Source organism: Coregonus clupeaformis, unplaced genomic scaffold (assembly GCF_020615455.1).
Source record: "Coregonus clupeaformis isolate EN_2021a unplaced genomic scaffold, ASM2061545v1 scaf0477, whole genome shotgun sequence".
Lineage (NCBI taxonomy): Eukaryota > Metazoa > Chordata > Actinopteri > Salmoniformes > Salmonidae > Coregonus > Coregonus clupeaformis.
Window position 1 is genome coordinate 57582 of NW_025533932.1, and position 24983 is coordinate 82564.

General features: G+C 41.6%; 1 protein-coding gene across 1 annotated transcript in view; it reads right to left on the bottom strand.

Annotated features, from left to right (window-relative positions):
* LOC121533938 (carboxyl-terminal PDZ ligand of neuronal nitric oxide synthase protein) overlaps nucleotides 1-24983 on the bottom strand; it is a 140028-nt gene that overhangs the window by 38480 nt on the left and 76565 nt on the right. The window lies entirely within an intron of this gene.

A 24983-nucleotide genomic window follows, 5' to 3' on the forward strand; every position in this document is an offset into this window, starting at 1 on the left:
ACCTCTCGCCGTGCCTCTACACCTTCCATCCCCTCTTCTACCAGTGGCCCCCGTAACCTGGCGGCCTCCTCTGCAACCCCGCTGGACCGCTCCATAGCGGCCTCCTGCTGCCCCGACGTCGTGAGCCCCCCCCTAAAAATTTTCTGGGGGTCTCTCCTCCCCGTGGGCCAGGCCTCCATCGTTCTCGCCCACCTCTCGCTCCTCTGTCTCCAACCCTCGTCACTCAGCTCCTCAATGGGCTTGACCCAGTCGAAGCTGCCACGGAGATCTGCCAGCGATTTCCCTGGCGATGGCTCCTCGACTCGCTGCTTGGTCCAGTAGAGGTGGGTTTTTCTGTCAAGATCGTCTAACAGAGTGGACCAATGCGCAGCGTTGAATGCAAACATATTTATTCTCACTGAAGGCAACACGAACAAAACAACGAACGATACGTGACAGTTCACGGTTACCATAAACAGACTCGAAACAAAAACCCACAAACACGAATGAAAACCCGACTGTTTAAATATGGCTCCCAATCAGAGACAACCAGCTGACACTCGTTGCCTCTGATTGGGAGTCACTCAAACCAACATAGAAATAAGTAACCTAGACCCACAACAAAAACATAGAAACTAACACCCTGGCTCAACATACGAGAGTCCCCCGAGCCAGGGCGTGACATTACAGCTGCAAGTCTCTTGGGGGTATGTCTCTATAAGCTTGGCACATCTAGTCACTGGGATTTTTTCCCATTCTTCAAGGCAAAACTGCTCCAACCTCCGTCCCAGTCTCAAATCTCTGGAAGACTGAAACAGGTTTCCCTCAAGAATTTCCCTGTATTTAGCATCATCCATCATTCCTTCAATTCTGACCAGTTTCCCAGTCCCTGCCGATGAAAAACATCCCCACAGCATGATGCTGCCACCACCATGCTTCACTGTGGGGATGGTGTTCTCGAGGTGATGAGAGGTGTTGGGTTTGCGCCAGACATAGCGTTTTCCTTGATGGCCAAAAAGCTCAATTTTAGTCTCATCTGACCAGAGTACCTTCTTCCATATGTTTGGGGAGTCTCCCACATGCCTTTTGGCGAACACCAAACGTTTTTGCATATTTTTTTCTTTAAGCAATGGCTTTCTTCTGGCCACTCTTCCGTAAAGCCCAGCTCTGTGGAGTGTACGGCTTAAAGTGGCCCTATGGACAGATACTCCAATCTCCGCTGTGGAGCTTTGCAGCTCCTTCAGGGTTATCTTTGGTGTCTTTGTTGCCTCTGATTAATGCCCTCCTTGCCTGGTCCGTGAGTTTTGGTGGGCGGCCCTCTCTTGGCAGGTATGTTGTGGTGCCATATTCTATCAATTTTTTAATAATGGATTTAATGGTGCTCTGTGGGATGTTCAAAGTTTCAGATATTTTTTTATAACCCAACCCTGATCTGTACTTCCCACAACTCTGTCCCTGACCTGTTTGGAGAGCTCCTTGTTCTTCATGGTGATTGGTGGTGACATTTGCTTAGTGGTGTTGCAGACTCTGGGGCCTTTCAGAACAGGTGTATATATACTGAGATCATGTGACAGATCATGTGACACTTAGATTGCACACAGGTGGACTTTATTTAACTAATTATGTGACTTCTGAAGGTAATTGGTTGCATCAGATCTTATTTAGGGGCTTCATAGCAAAGGGGGTGAATACATATGCACGCACCACTTTTCCGTTATTTATTTTTTAGAATTTTTTGAAACAAGTAATTTTTTTCATTTCACTTCACCAATTTGGACTATTTTGTGTATGTCCATTACATGAAATCCAAATAAAAATGCATTTAAATTACAGGTTGTAATGCAACAAAATAGGTAAAATGCCAAGAGGAATGAATACTTTTGCAAGGCACTGTAATGTCACAGTAATTTATGTGATTTGTTTTAGCCTGGCCTTTGTTTACTCTGATTAATATCTGCTATGAAATATGCTGCCGATAAATCAGATGCTAAGAGGCACCGCAGGCCACAGCACTCTGTCATTAAATGATGCACGCACACACACACCCACGCATGCTCTGAGAGAAAGAAAGGAGAGAGAGCGAAAGAGAGAGTAAGATAAATACAGTAAGTTACAGTAACAACATTTGATCAATATTTTCCCATCTATCCTGCCAGATATAAAATCAAATCAAGCTTTATTTATACAGCACACTTCAGACATGGAATGCCACGCAATGTGCCTTACAGGAATAAACTAATAAAAACAATGAATAGATAGATAGATATAGGAAAGATGGCAGCCATCAGCATTATGATCTCTTAGCATTCATTACAAGATATGACAATAACCACAGACAGACCACACTGTGAGGTCATCACAATCTCTTACACACAGGATATTACAACCTGTTTTAACCGGTCTTTTCCTCTGAGGAATAATATCTAAAGCTTAGGACAACATTGGGCTGGGCGGTATACCGTATTTTACTATATACTGGTATTGATGACAATATACCGGTATCAATGACAACTATGTTGTTTCCACCTTGCTTCTTAATATAAATCCACAAGTGTTCTATAAGTACACTATTAGTTTGTGTTTCTTACATCTGCAAACAGGTAGTTTGTCTTTTCTTCAGGTTTTGGCTAAATCGTGTTAGCTGCTAATGCTAATCGCTAGTTAGCTGGCTAGCTAATAAATGTACTGAATCAGAGCAAACGTAGCTAGCTAGCCTGATACCAGTGATGGTGTAGGCCTAAAGTAGAATGTTGGTTGTAACAGTATCTTCTAAATCAAAGAAGAATAGGCAAAGCATGAATATGTTGGCTACATGAAGAATCATTTAATGTAGCCAAAGATTATAGGGTCCATTAGGAAACACTGACCAACACTTTTGGTTTCTACCCTGTCACAATAACTCCTCCCTGGCATTTTCATTCGTTGTCATGTCAAACACTGTATCCAAAGTGCCCACTATTATTTATATTATAAAATTAGAATAAACATTTTATTTCCAAGATTCCAACAGTTCACCCAAGTGTTTTGATCTAAATCGCAAGTCAAATCGCAATTGCAACATTTGGTTAAAAATAGGGCCTAGATGTTTTGCCAATATCGTGCAGCCCTATGTGGCAGTGTGGAAATAATCTTAAATGAGTGCAGAAAATGCTGGAAATTATTTTTGGTTGAAGTTGAATTGAACAATATAAAACAATCAGAATGGAGAAAGCCCCAATGAAATCACTTAGAATGTATGTGTTGCCACCCTAGGGTCGCGCACTACTCATAAAGCAACATTTAAAAAATACAGTGGTATGATATTTTGGCCATATTGCCCAGCCCTACAACAACAACATAAAAGTTGAGTGTGAACTAAAATTGAAGACTGTTGTTTTAGCTTTGTTTCAGTCTATTTTGTCCCCTGTGAAGATAAGAGGTGAAAGTACATAAGTATGTGGAGTACATCTGGCCATGGAGTCCAACAGTGTCAGCGCAAAATCTGACTCCATACACTGTCAGTGGAGCGTAAGCGTAAACTACTGTAGTGCTCTAACTTCAGAACAGCTAAGAATATCTGCTTTTAAACTTTTGCTCTTAGTGTAGAATGGCTATGCATATCTGTGTGTGTGTGTCTGTCTATATATCTGTCTGTATGTCTGTCTGTCTGTCTGTCTGTCTGTCTGTGTATGGTTTGTGCTATGAATGCTTGTTTTGTGAGGGATCACTCTGACCCGTACAGAAGACATTTCCACACCCATCAAAACAAACCTTACTCACATACATCCACACCACAAAAAGACAGGAAGATAGGAGGGAGAGAAAACCCACTGGGCACACACTGGTTGAATCAATGTTGTTTCCAAGTAATTTAAATGAAATTATTTTGAACCAACGTGGAATAGATGTTGAATTGACGTCTGTGCCCAGTGGGTAGGCTCCCAAGGGAGGGAGGGAGTGTCGAAGGGAGTGGAGAGGATGAGAGGGAGTAAAAAGAGAGAACGAGGGATTACATCCCCTGCTGATTTTGTACGTTTGCCAACTAACAAATAAATATTCAGTCTATAATTTTAATGGTAGGTTTATTTGAACAGTGAGAGACAAAATAACAACAACAAAAAATCCAGAAAAATGCATGTCAAAAATGTTATAAATTGATTTGCATTTTAATGAGGGAAATAAGTATTTGACCCCCTCTCAATCAGAAAGATTTCTGGCTCCCAGGTGTCTTTTATAGAGGTAACAAACTGAGATTAGGAGCACACTCTTAAAGGGAGTGCTCCTAATCTCAGTTTGTTACCTGTATAAAAGACACCTGTCCACAGAAGCAATCAATCAATCAGATTCCAAACTCTCCACCATGGCCAAGACCAAAGAGCTCTCCAAGGATGTCAGGGACAAGATTGTAGACCTACACAAGGCTGGAATGGGCTACAAGATCATCGCCAAGCAGCTTGGTGCGATTATTCGCAAATGGAAGAAACACAAAATAACTGTCAATCTCCCTCGGCCTGGGGCTCCATGCAAGATCTCACCTCGTGGAGTTGCAATGATCATGAGAACGGTGAGGAATCAGCCCAGAACTACACGGGAGGATCTTGTCAATGATCTCAAGGCAGCTGGGACCATAGTCACCAAGAAAACAATTGGTAACACACTACGCCGTGAAGGACTGAAATCCTGCAGCGCCCGCAAGGTCCCCCTGCTCAAGAAAGCACATATACAGGCCCGTCTGAAGTTTGCCAATGAACATCTGAATGATTCAGAGGAGAACTGGGTGAAAGTGTTGTGGTCAGATGAGACCAAAATGGAGCTATTTGGCATCAACTCAACTCGCCGTGTTTGGAGGAGGAGGAATGCTGCCTATGACCCCAAGAACACCATCCCCACCGTCAAACATGGAGGTGGAAACATTATGCTTTTGGGGTGTTTTTCTGCTAAGGGGACAGGACAACATCACCGCATCAAAGGGACGATGGACGAAGCCATGTACCCTCAAATCTTGGGTGAGAACCTCCTTCCCTCAGCCAGAGCATTGAAAATGGGTCGTGGATGGGTATTCCAGCATGACAATGACCCAAAACACACGGCCAAGGCAACAAAGGAGTGGCTCAAGAAGAAGCACATTAAGGTCCTGGAGTGGCCTAGCCAGTCTCCAGACCTTAATCCCATAGAACATCTGTGGAGGGAGCTGAAGGTTTGAGTTGCCAAACGTCAGCCTCAAAACATTAATGACTTGGAGATGATCTGCGAAGAGGAGTGGGACAAAATCCCTCCTGAGATGTGTGCAAACCTGGTGGCCAACTACAAGAAACGTCTGACCTCTGTGATTGCCAACAAGGGTTTTGCCACCAAGTACTAAGTAATGTTTTGCAGAGGGGTCAAATACTTATTTCCCTCATTAAAATGCAAATCAATTCATAACATTTTTTACATGCGTTTTACTAAATAAAGCCAACACATAAAAAAAATATATATATATATCCTATAAATCACATTGGCTATGCATGGCCCTTCTGCAACAAACTTGAAACATTGTATAAAATATTCTGGGCCCTCAGAGTTTCCCAGCCAGTGAGCTCGGGACAGACACAGCTGTAGGCTATTTATGCAAGGGATAAGAAGTAATCAGGTATTTTATGACGTTTCCACTGGATCAGAACATTATATTTTTCCCTTTCATGCCGAGGGATTATTGAAAGGGAGAGAGCTGGAAATACTTTTCAAATACTTTGAGGAACTATTGTCATTTAATTGATTCTAAAAACAGACTTTGTTTACTTGCTATTTAAGGTGAAGAAAAATTACTTTGAAGCGCCACAGCTCAGTAGTGGTGGTGAGTTAAGACAATCAGAAATACTATCAGACATCCCCAAATGGGCACATTAATAGGCCTACATTTGCGCGCAGGCCAGGTAGACTAGTCCTACTACTATAATATATTCGTAATCAGGTGCGTGTCCTTACTCAACATTGACAGGAGCGTTTCAAACAAAAGATGATGAATAAACTCATAAATGGAATTAAATAAACAAAAACTTGTTTCTAACAAGTGTAGCATAGGTTGTGAGTTCTGCAAAACACATGTTCACTCTGACAATGAGAACAGTAAATGACTGTAATAATAATATATTAAATGCATTAACCAAAATTACCGTTACCAAACAAACATTGCAGATTAGAAATGATGGGAATTAACGGTAAATGTAGGCTACTACTGGTGATATATGTAATGGGGAATTGATAGACACAACAAACAATGCACACAATTAAGTTATGAAACAATGAATACCCACAAAGTGGCGTGAGAGAGCGCATTCTGGAGAGAGACATGCCTTGTGCATCTGAGCCACAATCCCCATATTCTTGGACAGTAGAATCCCTGCGGCCTCCTCAATGGATTAGTCCACTGAGACAGGCGCAAATCAGACAGGTGTCTCGTGTGCCATGAAAACAAATATATATTTGTGACTGCTCAACCCAAAAAAATCTCATGTTTTCAATACAGACCCCTTTTGTCATACAGTATTCCATATAAGGCACCCAGACCGTATGACAGTTGCACAGTATACCCTTAATCTTGTAATACATAAACGCTAGTGATACATAACTTGACATTTCTGCCATCCATTGTGACATAGTGGGAGGATAACCAACCTTCCAATTAATGGCAATGCATTTCTTAGCCGCTATAAATGCTGGTTTACACAGTTTCTTCTGATAACAGTCTCCAGTATCAACATTTCCAAGCAAATAAAAACAGGGAGAAGGGAGAATCTGTAGACATGCTGAGATAAAAGGACATACTCTATGCCAGAATTCAGCCAGAATTCACAAGATTACAACATATGTAAATATGTCCTCTTTTGTGTTTTACACCTCCAGCAGAGGAATTACATTTCTGAGTGCATGTTATTCAGTTTCATGTTCTATGGATGGTCTTAAACTGCAGTAATTTATGTCTGATATCATATGAACATGACTGGGCATTCAAACATACACTACATGACCAAAAGTGTGTGGACACCTGCTCGTCGGACATCTCATTCCAAAATCATGGGCTTTAATATGGAGTTGGTCCCCCCTTTGCTGCTATTACAGCCTCCACTCTCCTGGGAAGGCTTTCCACTAGATGTTGGAACATTGCTGAGGGGACTTGCAGGCCAGACAAGTTCTTCCACACCGATCTCAACAAACAATTTCTGTATGGATCTCGCTTTGTTCATGGGGGCATTGTCATGCTGAAACAGGAAAGGGCCTTCCCCAAACTGTTGCCACAAAATCGTCTGGAATGTCATTGTATGCTGTAGCATTAAGATTTATTTTCACTCGAACTAAGGGGCCTAGTCCGAACCATGAAAAACAGCCCCAGACCATTATTACTCCTCCACCAAACTTTACAGTTGGCACTATGCATTGGGGCAGGTAGTGTTCTCCTGGCATCCACCAAACCCAGGTTCGTCCGTCTGACTGCCAGATGGTGAAGCATGATTCATCAGTCCAGAGAATGCTTTCCCACTACTCCAGAGTCCAATGGCGGCGAGCTTTACACCACTTCATCCGACGATTGGCATTGCGCATGGTGATCTTAAGCTTGTGTGCGGCTGCTCGGCCATGGAAACCCATTTCATGAAGCTCCCGACTAACAGTTATTGTGCTGACGTTGCTTCCAGAGACAATTTGTAACTAGGCAGTGAGTGTTGCAACCGAGGACAGACGCGCTATGCGCTTCAGCACTCAGCGGTCCTGTTCTGTGAGCTTGTGTGGCCTACCACTTCGCAGCTGAGCCGTTGTTGCTCCTAGACGTTTCCACTTCACAATAACAGCACTTACAGTTGACCAGGGCAGCTCTAGCAGGGCAGAAATTTGATGAACTGACTTGTTGGAAAGGTGGCATCCTATGATGGTGCCACGTTGAAAGTCACGAGCTCTTCAGTAAGTCCATTCTACTGCCAATGTTTTGTATATATAGTGTATCTGTATTTATTCATCACCTATAGTGTCTCACAGGTCTTCCTCACATTTTTGTTTGGAATGTTTTGTGTCATTGGGAAAAGCCTCTATCAACCCTTGATACAGTTTAGAAATCAACTTTAGAGGTTTGTCAGACTGCCTTAAAATAGATTCAATCTTTGAAGCTTCTGGCTTGTCCAGTGTTTGCTGCACAGAGAGAATAAAGTGTTCTATCTACAAAAGTTCACCTCAGCGCCGTCACAGACTGGTCTTCCCTGGCTGCCTGACCCTGCTGAGACCCATGTCACCATCTGATCCTGCTCAGATGAGGCATGACAAAGAATGACCTTGCTGTACATTTATACATGATATTATCCAAGAATAGAATGTTTGAATAATTGAAATGACCATTATTCCCATATCCCAGACTGTAGCCTACCCCTCAAGACAAGAAGGAACTTTGTATCTATTCACTGATTGTTATCAGTGGTGTAAAGTACTTAAGTAAAAATACTTGAAAGTACTACTTTAGTTTTTGGGGGGTTTCTGTACTTTACTTTACTATTTATATTTTTGACAACTTTTACTTCACTACATTCCTAAAGGAAATTATGTACTTTTTATCCATACATTTTCCCAGACACCCAAAAGTACTTGTTACATTTTGAATGCGTAGCAGGACAGGAAAATGGTCTAATTCACACACTTATCAAGAGAACATCTCTGGTCATCCCTACTGCCTCTGATCTGGCGGACTCACTAAACAATGTGAGTGTTGGAGCGTGCCCCTGGCTCTCTGTAAATTAAAAAAACAAGAAAATGGTGCCGTCTGGTTTGCTTAATAAAAGGAATTTAAAATGATTTATACTTTTACTTTTGATACTTAAGTATATTTTAGCAATTACATTTACTTATGATACTTAAGTATATTTTAAACCAAATACATTTAGACTTTTACTCAAGTAGTATCTGACTGTGCACCATTACAGTGTAGCCTGTAGAGCTGTTTATACTGTGTCAGTGTGAAAAGTAGGGAATTAGCAAGGAAAACTGACAGATCAATAACGTTATATTGCTATACTGACTCTAATAAAAACTCAATTTGGGCTGTCAAAAAATTTCTGAATATTGATCTTCAATCATTTGGCCGCTGGTTTCATCGTTTGATTCAAGTCTAGTGTGATTGAGCAAAAATAATAGGCAAAGTTAGTGAGCTAGCTAGCTAACGTTTTTGGCTAGCTCTAATGGTACATCAACTGGCAAAAACTTTCCAAGTTAATTTACTTCTGTTGAAACGGGACAAAAAGGCTACCAAACATTTCCATACACACAACAGCTGTTAGACACTGCTATCTGACAGATTGCTAGAGGCTAGAGCTGAACTGACTGTGGTAGCTACTAGCTAGCAAGCTAGTTTATTCTCTTCAGACAGAACTTCAGTCAAGAGGGGATGAAACATGATTAGCTAACGTTACATGTCAGTTACACTACAAGCTCAGCACTGGGAATAACTACTTTTTTTCTGTTAAGTCAAACAGCAGTTACCTTGCCAGCTACATCAGTCAACTAAAGAGTAGCCAGTTTCTGCTTGCTTTTACAACTCTGAGAAAAAGCGCAATACACACAGACAGCAGCTGCAGACAGCAGCACCATGCTGGTCCTATTAGGCAGCCTTTCAGAAGCTTTGCCTTCACACAGCCTGTCCGCACTCTCTGTAGTGTCCGCACGGTCCTAAATCCAGTGTCTGAAACCGCCGAACAGCCTATCCGACCACTCTGATTCGTCAGCATTATTCTAAGCACGCCGATGCCTCTTTTTGCAATGATAAGACTTGGGGGGACAAAAATGCAATTTTAGAATGTGGGGCGGTCATGTCCCCCCTGTCCCCAGTGAAAGTTGTGCCCCAGAACCAGAGTTTGTGAGCAGAGTTGAGAGTTGGAAATCCCGCTAAAAGATTATTTAACAAACACTCCATCTACTTTTCTGACTATGTACCATTTGGTTTTGAAGTAGGCTATTGTAAGAAGTTTCAACATTTCAACAACTGTCACAACTTCCTCCAAAGCTGCCTCCTCTCCTTGTTTGGGCAGGCTTCGGCGTTTGTCGTCACCGGCCTTCTAGCCACTGTCGCTCCTCATCTCATCATTCCATTTGTTTTGTCTTGTTTATTACACACACTTGGTTCATATCCCCTCATCAGTATCTGTATAAGTGTTCCCTCTGCCCCCTTGTCTTTGTGTGTGATTGTTTATTGTGGAGCTTATTATAGCTCGGTGGAGCTCTTTTGTGTTTTGTATCGCCGGGACATTCACCCGTGTGCCTTGTTGTTTTCCAGTGCGCCGTATTTCCGCACTGGAGTGTTTTACGCATTGCTGCGTACCGCTGTGTTACGGAATAAACAATTTATTCTGTGATTTACCCTACCCTGCACCTGACTCCTTCTAAATCACGCACCACAACAACATGTCATACGCTATTAAAGAAGGACTTACAGTGCATTCAGAAAATATTCAGACCCCTTGACTTTTCCCACATTTTGTTACATTACAACCATATCCTAAAATAGATTACATAGATTTTTTCCCTCATCAATCTACACACAATACCCCATAATGACGAAGCAAAAACAGTTTTTTAGATTTTTTTGCAAAAAAATAAAACAAAACAAAAATGAACTGAAATTTCACATTTACATACAGTGAGGGAAAAAAGTATTTGATCCCCTGCTGATTTTGTACGTTTGCCCACTGACAAAGAAATGATCAGTCTATAATTGTAATGGTAGGTTTATTTGAACAGTGAGAGACAGAATAACAAAAAAATACAGAAAAACGCACGTCCAAAATTTTATAAATTGATTTGCATTTTAATGAGGGAAATAAGTATTTGACCCCTCTGCAAAACATGACTTAGTACTTGGTGGCAAAACCCTTGTTGGCAATCAGAGGTCAGACATTTCTTGTAGTTGGCCACCAGGTTTGCACACATCTCAGGAGGGATTTTGTCCCACTCCTCTTTGCAGATCTTCTCCAAGTCATTAAGGTTTCGAGGCTGACGTTTGGCAACTCGAACCTTCAGCTCCCTCCACAAATTTTCTATGGAATTAAGGTCTGGAGACTGGCTAGGCTACTCCAGGACCTTAATTGTGGTCCTCTGTAGCTCAGCTACAGAGCACGGCGCTTGTAACGCCAAGGTAGTGGGTTCGATCCCCGGGACCACCCATACACAAAAAAATAATGTATGCACGCATGACTGTAAGTCGCTTTGGATAAAAGCGTCTGCTAAATGGCATATTATTTATTATTTATTATTTTAATGTGCTTCTTCTTGAGCCACTCCTTTGTTGCCTTGGCTGTGTGTTTTGGGTCATTGTCATGCTGGAATACCCATCCACGACCCATTTTCAATGCCCTGGCTGAGGGAAGGAGGTTCTCACCCAAGATTTGACGGTAAAAGGCCCCGTCCATCGTCCCTTTGATGCGGTGAAGTTGTCCTGTCCCCTTAGCAGAAAAACACCCCAAAAGCATAATGTTTCCACCTCCATGTTTGACGGTGGGGATGGTGTTCTTGGGGTCATAGGCAGCATTCCTCCTCCTCCAAACACGGCGAGTTGAGTTAATGCCAAAGAGCTCGATTTTGGTCTCATCTAACCACAACACTTTCACCCAGTTCTCCTCTGAATCATTCAGATGTTCATTGGCAAACTTCAGATGGGCATGTATATGTGCTTTCTTGAGCAGGGGGACCTTGCAGGCAATGCAGGATTTCAGTCCTTCACGGCGTAGTGTGTTACCAATTGTTTTCTTGGTGACTATGGTCCCAGCTGCCTTGAGATCATTGACAAGATCCTCCCGTGTAGTTCTGGGCTGATTCCTCACCGTTCTCATGATCATTGCAACTCCACAAGGTGAGATCTTGCATGGAGCCCCAGGCTGAGGGAGATTGACAGGCCTTTTGTGTTTCTTCCATTTGCGAATAATCGCACCAACTGTTGTCACCTTCTCACCAAGCTGTGCTCCTAATCTCAGCTCGTTACCTGTATAAAAGACACCTGGGAGCCAGAAATCTTTCTGATTGAGAGGGGGTCAAATACTTATTTCCCTCATTAAAATGCAAATCAATTTATAACATTTTTGACATGCGTTTTTCTGGATTTTGTTGTTGTTATTCTGTCTCTCACTGTTCAAATAAACCTACCATTAAAATTATAGACTTATCATTTCTTTGTCAGTGGGAAAACGTACAAAATCAGCAGGGGATCAAATACCTTTTTCCCTCACTGTAAGTATTCAGACCCTTTACTCAGTACTTTGTTGAAGCACCGTTGGCAGCGATTACAGCCTCAAGTCTTCTTGGGTATGACGCTACAAGCTTGGCACACCTGTATTTGGGGAGTTTCTCCCATTCTTCTCTGCATATCCTCTCAAGCTCTGTCAGGTTGGATAGGGATTGTCGCTGCACAGCTACTTTCAGGTCTCTCCAAGGATGTTTGATCGGGTTCAAGTCCGGGCTCTGGCTGGTCCACTCAAGGACATTCCGAGACTTGTCCCAAAGCCACTCCTGCGTTGTCTTGGCTGTGTACTTAGGGTCGTTGTCCTGTTGGAAGGTGAACCTTGGCCCCAGTCTGTGGTCTTGAGCACTCTGGAGCAGGTTTTCATCAAGGATCTCTCTGTACTTTGCTCCGTTCATCTTTCCCTCGATCCTGACTAGTCTCCCAGTCCCTGCCGCTTAAAACAATCCCCAAAGCATGATGCTGCCACCACCATGCTTCACCGTAGGGATGGTGCCAGGTTTCCTCCAGAAGTGATGCTTGGCATTCAGGCCAAAGAGTTCAATATTGGTTTCATCAGACCAGATAATCTTGTTTCTCATGGTCTGAGAGTCTTTAGGTGCCTTTTGGCAAACTCCAAGCAGGCTGTCATGTACCTTTTACTGAGGAGTGGCTTCTGTCTGGCCACTCTACCATAAAGGCCTGATTGGTGGAGTGCTGCAGAGATGGTTGTCCTTCTGGAAGGTTCTCCCATCTCCACAGAGGAACTCTGGAGCTCTGTCAGAGTGACCATCGGGTTCTTGGTCACCTCCCTGACCAAGGCCCTTCTCCCCCGATTGCTCAGTTTGGCCAGGCTGCCAGTTCTAGGAAGAGTCTTGGTGGTTCCAAACTTCTTCCATTTAAGAATGATGGAGGCCACTGTGTTCTTGGGGACCTTCAAAGCTGTAGACATTTTTTGGTACCCTTCCCCATATCTGTGCCTCGACACAATCCTGTCTCGGAGCTCTACGGACAATTCCTTCGACCTCACGTCTTGGTTTTTGCTCTGACATGCACTGTCAACTGTGGGACCTTATATAGATAGGTGTGTGCCTTTCCAAATCATGTCCAATCAATTGAATTTACCACAGGTGGACTCCAATCAAGTTGTAGAAACATCTCAAGGATGATCAATGGAAACAGGATGCACCTGAGATACATTTCGAGTCTCATAGCAAAGGGTCTGAATACTTATGTAAATAAGGTATTTCTGTTTTTTATTTTTAATACATTTGCAAGAATTTCTAAAAACCTGTTTTTGCTTTGTCATTATGGAGTATTGTGTGTAGATTGATGAGGAAAAAATAATAATTTAATCCATTTTAGAATAAGGCTGTAATGTAAGAAAATGTGGAAAAGGTCAAGGGGTCTGAAAACTTTCAGAATGCACTGTACCTAGGTTATAGGCCACTGTGTAAAAAAAGAAGAAGCTTTTTCTCTAATCTATTGATGGTCAGATACTTCAGTTGTAACTGGCTCTGTTGTGCTCAGATTTTACAGTTGATAGACAACTTCAGCACTGTTACAAACTTAGACTCCTCTTTTTTAAACAATAGCCTATATAGAAACCAAACTGTCTTTGGTGCTGCTGCATTCATTGTCTTGCCGTCAACTACACAGGCTGTGTGACCTATTTCTTGGTCGACTCATTTCAACACATTACATTTATGTAATTTAGCAAACACTCTTATCCAACAATACTTATAGTAGTGAGTGCATACATTTCTTTCTCCATACTGGTCCCCTGTGGGAATCAAACCCATAACGCTCTCGTTGCAAGTGCCATGCTCTACCAACTGAGCCACACGGGACCATTAGTGGTGGGGTAGCCTAAATACATACAACAGAATAGGCCTAATTAAGAGAACAATGAAGAAGAAAAGGAAAAATGCTGGGCAGAGCATGGCCATAGCTCGTGGACAAATTATGCACGCTCCGATCCTTGCTCCACTCCAGCTCCACTCCGCTCACATCCTCTGTAATACACATAACAACGTATAGACCAGAGGTGGCCAGTCTTAGACTTTTGGTCCCCCCACAGACCTTATCATATCCTATTACATAGCTCTTCCCTTATCTCTCATATCTCTCCTTACATCGACTGATATCAGATGAAGGTCACATGATCTCTAGAGATCCCGCAAAGCGCCACGACTTACAGTAAATTGTGTGTGTGTGTGTTTCTGTTGGCGTGTGTGTGGAGCTCCATTTTCCCCTGCTGCTCAACCGCATTATCTCTCTCTGATCTCCAGTGAGTAAAATAGTCAGATAAAGAGTCTGTGTGTCAGACATGACACCCCAAGCCTCTAGTCTCTAGTCCCAAATCCCCAGACAGCTTCTGTAGATGAGACTGGCTGTAAAGTGATCAGTTCTTTGAGAGCGACTCCAAGGTCATCCATGGAGCACTGCTAATGCAGAGAGAGAGAGAGAGAGAGAGAGAGAGAGAGAGAGAGAGAGAGAGAGAGAGAGAGAGAGAATTACAGACCTCTACATGCTTTGTAAGTAGGAAAACCTGCAAAAGCGGCAGTGTATCAAATACTTGTTCTCCCCACTGTATAGACAATGTATCTCAATCACTCCCAAACGCATTGAATATCATAGATAAATTCAGCTTCATCTCAAGTTATAAAATGTATGTAATCATATCAGCCCTACTGCCTCTCAAGACCCCAATGAAGGACTTTCTACTTATGTAATCCCAATAATTTCCTATTTTAAACATTTGGTAAACATTAGACACTTTAACAGAACGATTAAAACAATTAAATCCAACCTCATTAGATGGACTAATTTCCCAGTTGCTTTAACCGGCAGAATATCTACAAATTCACAAAGAGGGAAAGACATAGGAAGACTATCCGATTACTGCTGACAGGCAGCACTGCTGCGAAAAATGTTTAGGCCTCTAAGATGGCAACCACCTCTGGTCGTTTTGAGGGGGGCGGGGGGCGGGGGGGGATGTAAGGGGACACTCAGGGGATGGATGAATGGGAGGGGGACTGATAAGCTGGGGGGGGGGGCTAGGCGGGTTGGGAAACATGGTTTCTGGGTGTGGAGGGAGGATGCGGGCGGGTGGGGACTGAGGGGGGTAATGGGTTGGGGTTATCTTGGTATGCAATTATTTGATTGTTTTTGTATCTGTAACCCCCTCAGATTATTTTTTTTGTTTATAACGAAATAAAAGTTTGGTTACAAAAAAAAGAAACTTGTGCCCGTCATAATAATGTGAATAATGTAGAGTTTCAACTTTAATCTTGTTCACATGGAATGTAATGTAAAAAAAAAAAAAAAAAAAAAAAAGATAGGCTACTGTTCACTCAACTAAGTTAAGACAGATTGAAGTATTTTCATTGTAATTTCTTTACAGCAAAAGCCATTTGCTTTCCAAATAGTTTTTCCGCAATTGTATATTTAAAAATTGCGATATACCTGGCTGGGTCTCTCTACTTTTCACAGACAATCGCAACAATCGTCTATTTGGTATTTGCAGCACGCGCTGCCAAAATTGCGGGCCCTTCAGACTCTAGGCTATGCGATTTAAAACAATCCACAGCTGTTTTTTAAGAAGCTAATGATCCTCTGTGGCCAAATCATGCTTTCTGGTGTAGTAGCCTATTTTGAAGGATTTTATTTATTTCTGTATAGACAGGAGTAAGCTAATTAGGCTATATAATGTTTGCAATCTAATTCAATTGGCTTTAGGGAAAGCTTAGCTTCCCCGAGCCTTATGGACAAGCCACCTAAACCTTTTAATGTGGCATAAACACAACCAGTCATGATGTTTTCATCTGATTGTCAAACAATCACTTGTCGTGTAGGCTACCCCCACACATTTGTCCCCTCACAAAATAATTTAGGAACCAAACCCCAACAGTGCACTTTGCACCCACAATTTGATGAATGGAAAGAGACATACACCACCGTTCAAAAGTTTGGGGTCACTTAGAAATGTCCTTGTTTTCGAAAGTAAAGCATTTTTTTTGTCCATTCAAATAACATCAAATTGATCAGAAATACAGTGTAGACATTGTTAATGTTTTAAATGGCTATAGTAGCTGGAAACGGATGATTTTTAATGGAATATCTACAGTGAGGGAAAAAGGTATTTGATCCCCTGTTGATTTTGTATGTTTGCCCACTGACAAAGACATGATCAGTCTATAATTGTAATGGTAGGTTTATTTGAACAGTGAGAGACAGAATAACAACAAAAAAATCCAGAAAAACGCATGTCAAAAATTTTATAAATTGATTTGCATTTTAATGAGGGAAATAAGTATTTGACCCCTCTGCAAAACATGACTTAGTACTTGGTGGCAAAACCCTTGTTGGCAATCACAGAGGTCAGACGTTTCTTGTAGTTGGCCACCAGGTTTGCACACATCTCAGGAGGGATTTTGTCCCACTCCTCTTTGCAGATCTTCTCCAAGTCATTAAGGTTTCGAGGCTGACGTTTGGCAACTCGAACCTTCAGCTCCCTCCACATATTTTCTATGGGATTAAGGTCTGGAGACTGGCTAGGCCACTCCAGGACCTTAATGTGCTTCTTCTTGAGCCACTCCTTTGTTGCCTTGGCCGTGTGTTTTGGGTCATTGTCATGCTGGAATACCCATCCACGACCCATTTTCAATGCTCTGGCTGAGGGAAGGAGGTTCTCACCCAAGATTTGACGGTACATGGCGTCGTCCATCGTCCCTTTGATGCGGTGATGTTGTCCTGTCCCCTTAGCAGAAAAACACCCCCAAAGCATAATGTTTCCACCTCCATGTTTGACGGTGGGGATGGTGTTCTTGGGGTCATAGGCAGCATTCCTCCTCCTCCAAACACGGCGAGTTGAGTTGATGCCAAAGAGCTCGATTTTGGTCTCATCTGACCACAACACTTTCACCCAGTTCTCCTCTGAATCATTCAGATGTTCATTGGCAAACTTCAGACGGGCCTGTATATGTGCTTTCTTGAGCAGGGGGACCTTGCGGGCGCTGCAGGATTTCAGTCCTTCACGGCGTAGTGTGTTACCAATTGTTTTCTTGGTGACTATGGTCCCAGCTGCCTTGAGATCATTGACAAGATCCTCCTGTGTAGTTCTGGGCTGATTCCTCACCGTTCTCATGATCATTGCAACTCCACGAGGTGAGATCTTGCATGGAGCCCCAGGCTGAGGGAGATTTACAGTTATTTTGTGTTTCTTCCATTTGCGAATAATCGCACCAACTGTTGTCACCTTCTCACCAAGCTGCTTGGCGATGGTCTTGTAGCCCATTCCAGCCTTGTGTAGGTCTACAATCTTGTCCCCTGACATCCTTGGAGAGCTCTTTGGTCTTGGCCATGGTGGAGAGTTTGGAATCTGATTGATTGATTGCTTCTGTGGACAGGTGTCTTTTATACAGGTAACAAACTGAGATTAGGAGCACTCCCTTTAAGAGTGTGCTCCTAATCTCAGCTCGTTACCTGTATAAAAGACACCTGGGAGCCAGAAATCTTTCTGATTGAGAGGGAGTCAAATACTTATTTCCCATATTAAAATGCAAATCAATTTATAACATTTTTAACATGCGTTTTTCTGGATTTTTTTGTTGTTATTCTGTCTCTCACTGTTCAAATAAACCTACCATTAAAATTATAGACTGATAATTTCTTTGTCAGTGGGCAAACGTACAAAATCAACAGGGGATCAAATACTTTTTCCCTCACTGTACATAGGCGTACAGAGGCCCATTATGAGCAACCATCAGACAAGTTGTATAATAATTTTAAAGCCTTGAGACAATTGAGACATGGATTGTGTATGTGTGCCATTCAGAGGGTGAATGGACAACACAAAAAATGTAAGTGCCTTTGAACAGGGTATGGTAGTAGGTGCCAGCCGCACCGGTTTGTGTCAAGAACTGCAACGCTGCTGGGTTTTTCACAGTCAACAGTTTCCCGTGTTTATCAAGACTGGTCCACCACCCAAAGTACATCCAGCCAACTTAACACAACTGTGGGAAGCATTGGAGCCAACACGGGCCAGCATCCCTGTGGAACGCTTTTGACAACTTGTAGAGTCCATGCCCCGATCAATGTAGGCTGTTCTGACGGCAAAAGAGGGGAGTGCAACTCAATATATGTCATGGTAGAGCCACCAGTATTACTCTACTGATTTACAGTACTTGAATACAAATGTTCCTTGCTAGCTTTTTCATTCACCCTCCTTTGGTTTTACAGTCTGTGTGTATGTGTGTGTGTGTGTGTGTGTGTATAAGTGATTAATGCTTCAGACACTGCACTGTATTTATCTCATTTCTCATCAAATCTGTCTGAGCCTCCAAATCCCTCTGCTGCATTGCTCCGTAAGTGTGTGTGTGTGTGTGTGCGTGCATGCATGCGTGTGTGTATGTGTGTTCAGGGGCCTGAATCTGCTGCCTGGCAACCCAGACCTCATCGAAACTTGAGCCCCCTCTCTGCACTTTTGTCATACACACATGCGCGTGCACACACACACACACACACACACACACACACACACACACACACACACACACACACACACACACACACACACACACACACACACACACACACACACACACACACACACACACACACACACACACATACACCAATCTCCAGCCAGGTACGGCCTGGTACATTTCCTCAGAGGTAATCCTGTGATTTGGACTAATACCACAGCCTCTTATTATCCCAGCTGAAAGACACCCACACCCCGCTGCCAAGACACTGCTGGCTGCCGCAGCACACGGAGGAACTTCCTACAAGGTCATAAGAAATTCTCCTTCACAAGGTATTTGAGCTAAAGGGGCAGGGCTGGCATTATGGGCAGGCCTTAGGGGCCTTGGCCCGCCCTACTGTACCTCCTTGCCCCTCCAACTATACTGAACAAAAATATAAACGCAACATGCAACAATTTCAAAGATTTTACTGAGTTACAGTTCATATAAAGAAATCAGTCAATTGAAATAAATTCATTAGGTCATAATCTATGGATTTCACATGACTGGGAATACAGATATGCATCTGTTGCTCACAGATACCTTTATAAAAAGGTAGGGGCGTGGATCAGAAAACCAGTCAGTATCTGGTGTGACCACCATTTGCCTCATGCAGTGCAACACATCTCCTTCGCATAGAGTTGATCAGGCTGTTGATTGTGGCCTGTGGAATGTTGTCCCACTCCTCTTCAATGGCTGTGCGAAGTTGTTGGATATTGGCGCGAACTGGAACACGCTGTCGTACACATCGCTCCTGAGCATCCCAAACATGCTTAATGGGTGACTTGTCTGGTGAGTATGCAGGCCATGAAGAACTGGGATATTTTTAGCTTCCAGGAATTGTGTGGGGCTGTGCATTATCATGCTGAAACATGAGGTGATGGCAGCGAATGAATGGCACACCAATGGGCCTCAGGACCTCATCACGGTATCTCTGTGCATTCAAATTGCCATTGATAAAATGCAATTGTGTTCATTGTTCGTAGCTTATGCCTGCCCATACCATAACCCCACTGCCACCATGGGGCACTCTGTTCACAACGTTGACATCAGCAAACCGCTCGCCCACATGACGCAATACACGTGGTCTGCGGTTGTGTGGCCGGTTGGACGTACTGCCAAATTCTCTAAAACGACATTGGAGGTGGCTTATGGTAGAGAAATTAGCATTAAATTATCTGGTAGCATTCCTGCAGCCAGCATGCCAATTGCACGCTCCCTCAAAACTTGAGACATCTGTGGCATTGTGTTGTGTGACAAAAATTCACATTTTAGAGTGGCCTTTTATTGTCCCCAGCACAAGGTGCACCTTTGTAATGATCATGTTGTTTAATCAGCTTCTTGATATGCCACACCTGTCAGGTGGAAGGATTATCTTGGAAAATTAGAAATGCTCACTAACAGGGATGTAAACAAAAAAAGAGAAATAAGGTTTTTGTGCGTATGGAACATTTCTGGGATATTTTATTTCAGCTCATGAAACATGGGACCAACACTTTACATGTTGCATTTATATTTTTGTTCAGGTAGCATTTGCAAAGTCATCAACATCTATTGTTTCAAATCAATCCAGAATACAACAAAAAATTGACAATACAATAGGCCTAGGGTTTCAAGCTCTGGTTGATTTGAAATGTAATGATATTCAGTGATATTTAATAGTGTTTGGTTGTCAACGCAACCAAATATCAACCTTTAGTACCTTCAGAAAGTATTCATACCCCTTGACTTATTCCACATTTTGTTGCGTTACAACCTGAATTCATCTACACACAATACCCCATAATGATAAGAAAATAAAATGAAAACATGTTTTTAGAAAATGTTGCTAATTTATTGAAAATGAAATACAGAAATATCTCATTTACATAAGTATTCACACCCCTGCGTCAATACTTTGTAGAAGCACCTTTTGGCAGTGATTACAGCTGTGAGTCTTTTTGGGTAAGTCTCTAAGAGCTTTGCACACCTGGATTGTACACTATTTGCCCATTATTCTTTTTAAAATTAATCAAGCTCTGTCAAGTTGATTGTTGATAATTGCTAGAAAGCCATTTTAAAGTCTTGCTGTATATTTTCAAGCCAATTTAAGTCAAAACTGTAACTAGCCCACTCAGGATCATTTAATGTCATCTTGGTAAGCAACTCCAGTGTTGATTTGGCCTTGTGTTTTAGGTTATTATCTTGCTGAAAGGTGAATTTGTCTCCCAGTGTCTGTTGGAAAGTAGACGGAACCAGGTTTTCCTCTAGGATTTTGCCTGTGCTTATAGCTGTATTCCATTTATTTGTATCCTAAAAAACATCCTAGTCCTTGCCAATGACAAGCATACCCGTAACATGATGCAGCCACCACCATGCTTGAAAATATGAGCGGTACTCAGTGATGTGTTGTGTTGGATTTGCCTCTAAGTTAAAGAATAGGACTAAATCAAATCAAACTTTATATAAAGTGCATTTAAAGTTTGATTTGATTTGATATAGTACTATTCTTTAACATAGATTTTTGGTTGAAATAGAGATGTGAATCCAACATATCGATTATTCATTTGTAGACAAACTGGAATTAAAGCCAGACTAAGTCAATAGCACAGATGTAACTATCTAAGCAGAAAATACATTTCCTTCAAATGTTGATTTCTGGTGGCGTTGACAACCAAACACAATTAAATATCACATTTGAAATACAATATATAACCTATTAACTTGTTGACAAGTTAACAAATTATATGTTGGATTCACGTCTCCAACTCAACCAATAATAAAAGTTAAAGAATGGGATTAAACCAGTGGCTCAGATGGAACTATCCAAGCAGTAGATACTTCTCCTTTAAATGTTGATATTTGGTTGTGTTGTCAACAAAACAAAATTCAATATTACTTTTGTAATATAGTAATAGTTAAAGCTATTTTAACAACGAATTTAACAATCAAACTTAAAATCCATGGCCACATTTTGAGGTTAATTTAACTATTAGAGCTGTTGAAGTTAACGCGTAATTAATGCTTTAACGCGTGACATGTTCATCGGCGTAATTTTGTTTTACACCGTTCATCGCTTCTCCATTTCTTCACCCCATGGAACCTTTTAAGCGCAAGTGTTTCCGCACGGACCCTTTTAAGCGCAGAGCACAACACGGAACACAGCTACAGTCAATGCTTGCGCCTTTACATCGCTGAAGATTGCGTGCCTCTAGCCAAAATCATGTAAAAGTTATGCCCAATATTACCGGAGCTATGTTGTTTTTTTCTGCCGCGGATTCGTGCTCATGTCATGAGCCATTTGAAACTACTTGGGAGCTGTTATTTTTTGGTTTGTTAACTAACAACATTGTTTAGCTAGCTAGTCATGTTACCTAGCTAGCTAGCAACCTGATAACTTGACCACTGACTAGGCTATGCACAAATTCGGATGACACAGGTAGAACTGAAAAGGAATAGGCTACTCAAAGAGATGCATCAAAGGTAGGCTGCATATGCTAGAGTGGGATGTATGTATGTATGTGTGTGTGTGTGTGTGTGTGTGTGTGTGTGTGTGTGTGTGTGTGTGTGTGTGTGTGTGTGTGTGTGTGTGTGTGTGTGTGTGTGTGTGTGTGTGTGAGATCGGGAGTAAGTGAGAAAGAGAGGGTGTGGGAGGGAGGGAGAGTGTGTAGGCCTATGTGTGTAAAGTTATCTGAACAGTACAGATGTAACCGATGATTAGTGTTTTCATAATATCGTTGGACAAGCAGTACAGATGTAACCGATGATTACAGTGTTTTCATAATATCGTTGGACAAGTGTAGCCCTTTCCTGCAGTCAAATGGCTAGTGGCTTCATGGGTGGAATGTTATTAATATTTTTCATAATTTCCAAATTAATAAACAATTTTTTTTAAACATCCGAAAATCCGGTGTTTCTATGTCAAACGGTTTTGTTATATTTAAGTCTTCTGTGATGTATATAAAGTGTAATATTGGAATACAAACTCAAAATTGAAAACATTTCAACTTTATATGGTCTCAAAGTATATTTGTTTAAGACTACCAACAATCACTCTGTGTGACCCTGATTTAGCCCACTGCAGTAAAAGGTTAAAAGCTCTTTGTATCCATAGAGATGGTTCTTTTTTCATATATTCACACTAATTTAGAATGCCTGAAGCTTTAACAGTATGAGAGAGAGAGAGGTGTTAAACTTCAAGAACATTGATAAGAGGGAGTAGGCCTACTGAAACATATGGAGCATTAATAGCTAGCTGTATGTTACAGTGACTTTTGTGTTGTTTATGGTGACATTTTGGGGTAAAATTTGAGAAAATGTGATAATTTGGATTAATCACGATTAACTAATGTCATTCACTCTAAATTATTTTAATTGTTTGAGAGCCCTAGTCACTATACATTTCTTCTTATGTAATCATATAAAGCATGCATGTTCAAGATAGCATGCATAGGTCGTGACAGGTCTGTGAAGTTCTTCACAATTGCTGTAATAATCTGTGCAGAATCTTGAACGCCATTGATCACTGGCACCATGTACTTTTAATGCAATCTCAACTGCAATCCAGGTCATTTGGTTCTGTTATTATATGAAGCACAGTGATAACACATGAATCTGTTCTATAAATAAACAAAATATCTGACATTTTATTCCCATTTGAACTTTGCTGTGCTTTTAGATGGTTGAAAGCACAGTGATAACACATTGGAAATTCAACTAATTTTTGGCTGTCTTTTTGAGTGGGTGAATATAGGTTGTAATCTCATTGATCAATGTCTCAACCAAATATTACCCAATTATCCATGTTGAAATGACACTGTGTGCCCAGTGGGAAGTTCCCTTTAATATAGACCACATGGAGATTTATTTTATTTATTATTTTACATTTTTAATATGAATAAAGACTTGCTAAAGTGCCAAAATTCAGCATTTTGACATGTCCCTCCGTGCCCCCTCTGTGACTTCTTGGAAGATTTTAACATACTTAACCCCAAAATGTATCTAAGTTTTCACCATCATTGTAATGCCATAGTTATTTTGTTGCTTTGACAGTCATTTCTGAAGACTATTACTAATTTCATGTGATTAGTGATTCATTTACGTCTGTCCCCCATTTTAAGGTCAAACCTGTTACGTGAACTGAACTCTTTTTAATATGGTGAAACTATTCCTTTTTAAATAATTGTTTTCAAAATAAACATTTAACATCTAATAGTCAAATCCCAGCGTGAAAGCAGGTGAGCTGGCAATTTTCTGTTTTTTTTGTGGTGGAAAACTGAGTCGATCGAGCATAACAAGTCAAACCTGTTACCCATAGATAGACAAGCTAGATTTCTCTTTATTTTTTTCAATGTTCACTTTTTTTGTGAAGCTTGCATTCGATTGCCTCTCCCTGTTGCACACAAGCTTCCATTCCCCTGTCACAACGAGATTCATGTCTGATTTAAGATGAAATCGTCAAACCTGTTACGGTCAACCCTGTTACTTTATTTGGCACTTCATAGTCACTTACTATAGCCATTTAATTTTTTATCTCTTGAGATGAGAAAACTTAAGTTGATCATGTGCATGGGGCGGCGCACAATTGGCTCAGCGTCGTCCAGGGTAGGGGAGGGAATGACCGGCAGGGATGTAGCTCAGTTGGTAGAGCATGGCGTTTGCAACGCCAGGGTTGTGGGTTCGATTCCCATGGGGGGCCAGTATAAAAAAAATAATTATGTATGCACTAACTGTAAGTCGCTCTGGATAAGAGCGTCTGCTAAATGACTAAAATGTAAATGTAATGTGCTCTTTATAACAGAATGTTAAAATGAGGTGAAATCCAAAAGTTTTTGGGACAAAGTTACACTTCTCAAAAGGCACCAAATTGCTGGAACGATCCTGTTATGTGCTGCTTCAATGAGTCAATACTGCAGGTATGTCATACACTATATTATTGGACATTTTCAAATGGCTCAGAATAAACTGATTATTGACCTTGAACCATTAAACTTTTAATTAGATCATACACCATATTTTATACACAGATTCAGTCATTAAAATCAATAATGGATTCACTGGACAATCTCCATCACCAAAGTCCTGTGTGTGTGAGTGTGTGATGAATCATTAAAATCAATAAAGCGTCTACAGATGCATACTCACCATCACTAAACCACTATAGTCAGCCAATTAACCCAGCAGCGTTTAACTGCTCATTCTGGGCACTGGGCCATTAATTACCATCAACCATATCTAAACCAGCCTAACACACACATAGACACACATACATACACACACACACACACAGCATATAA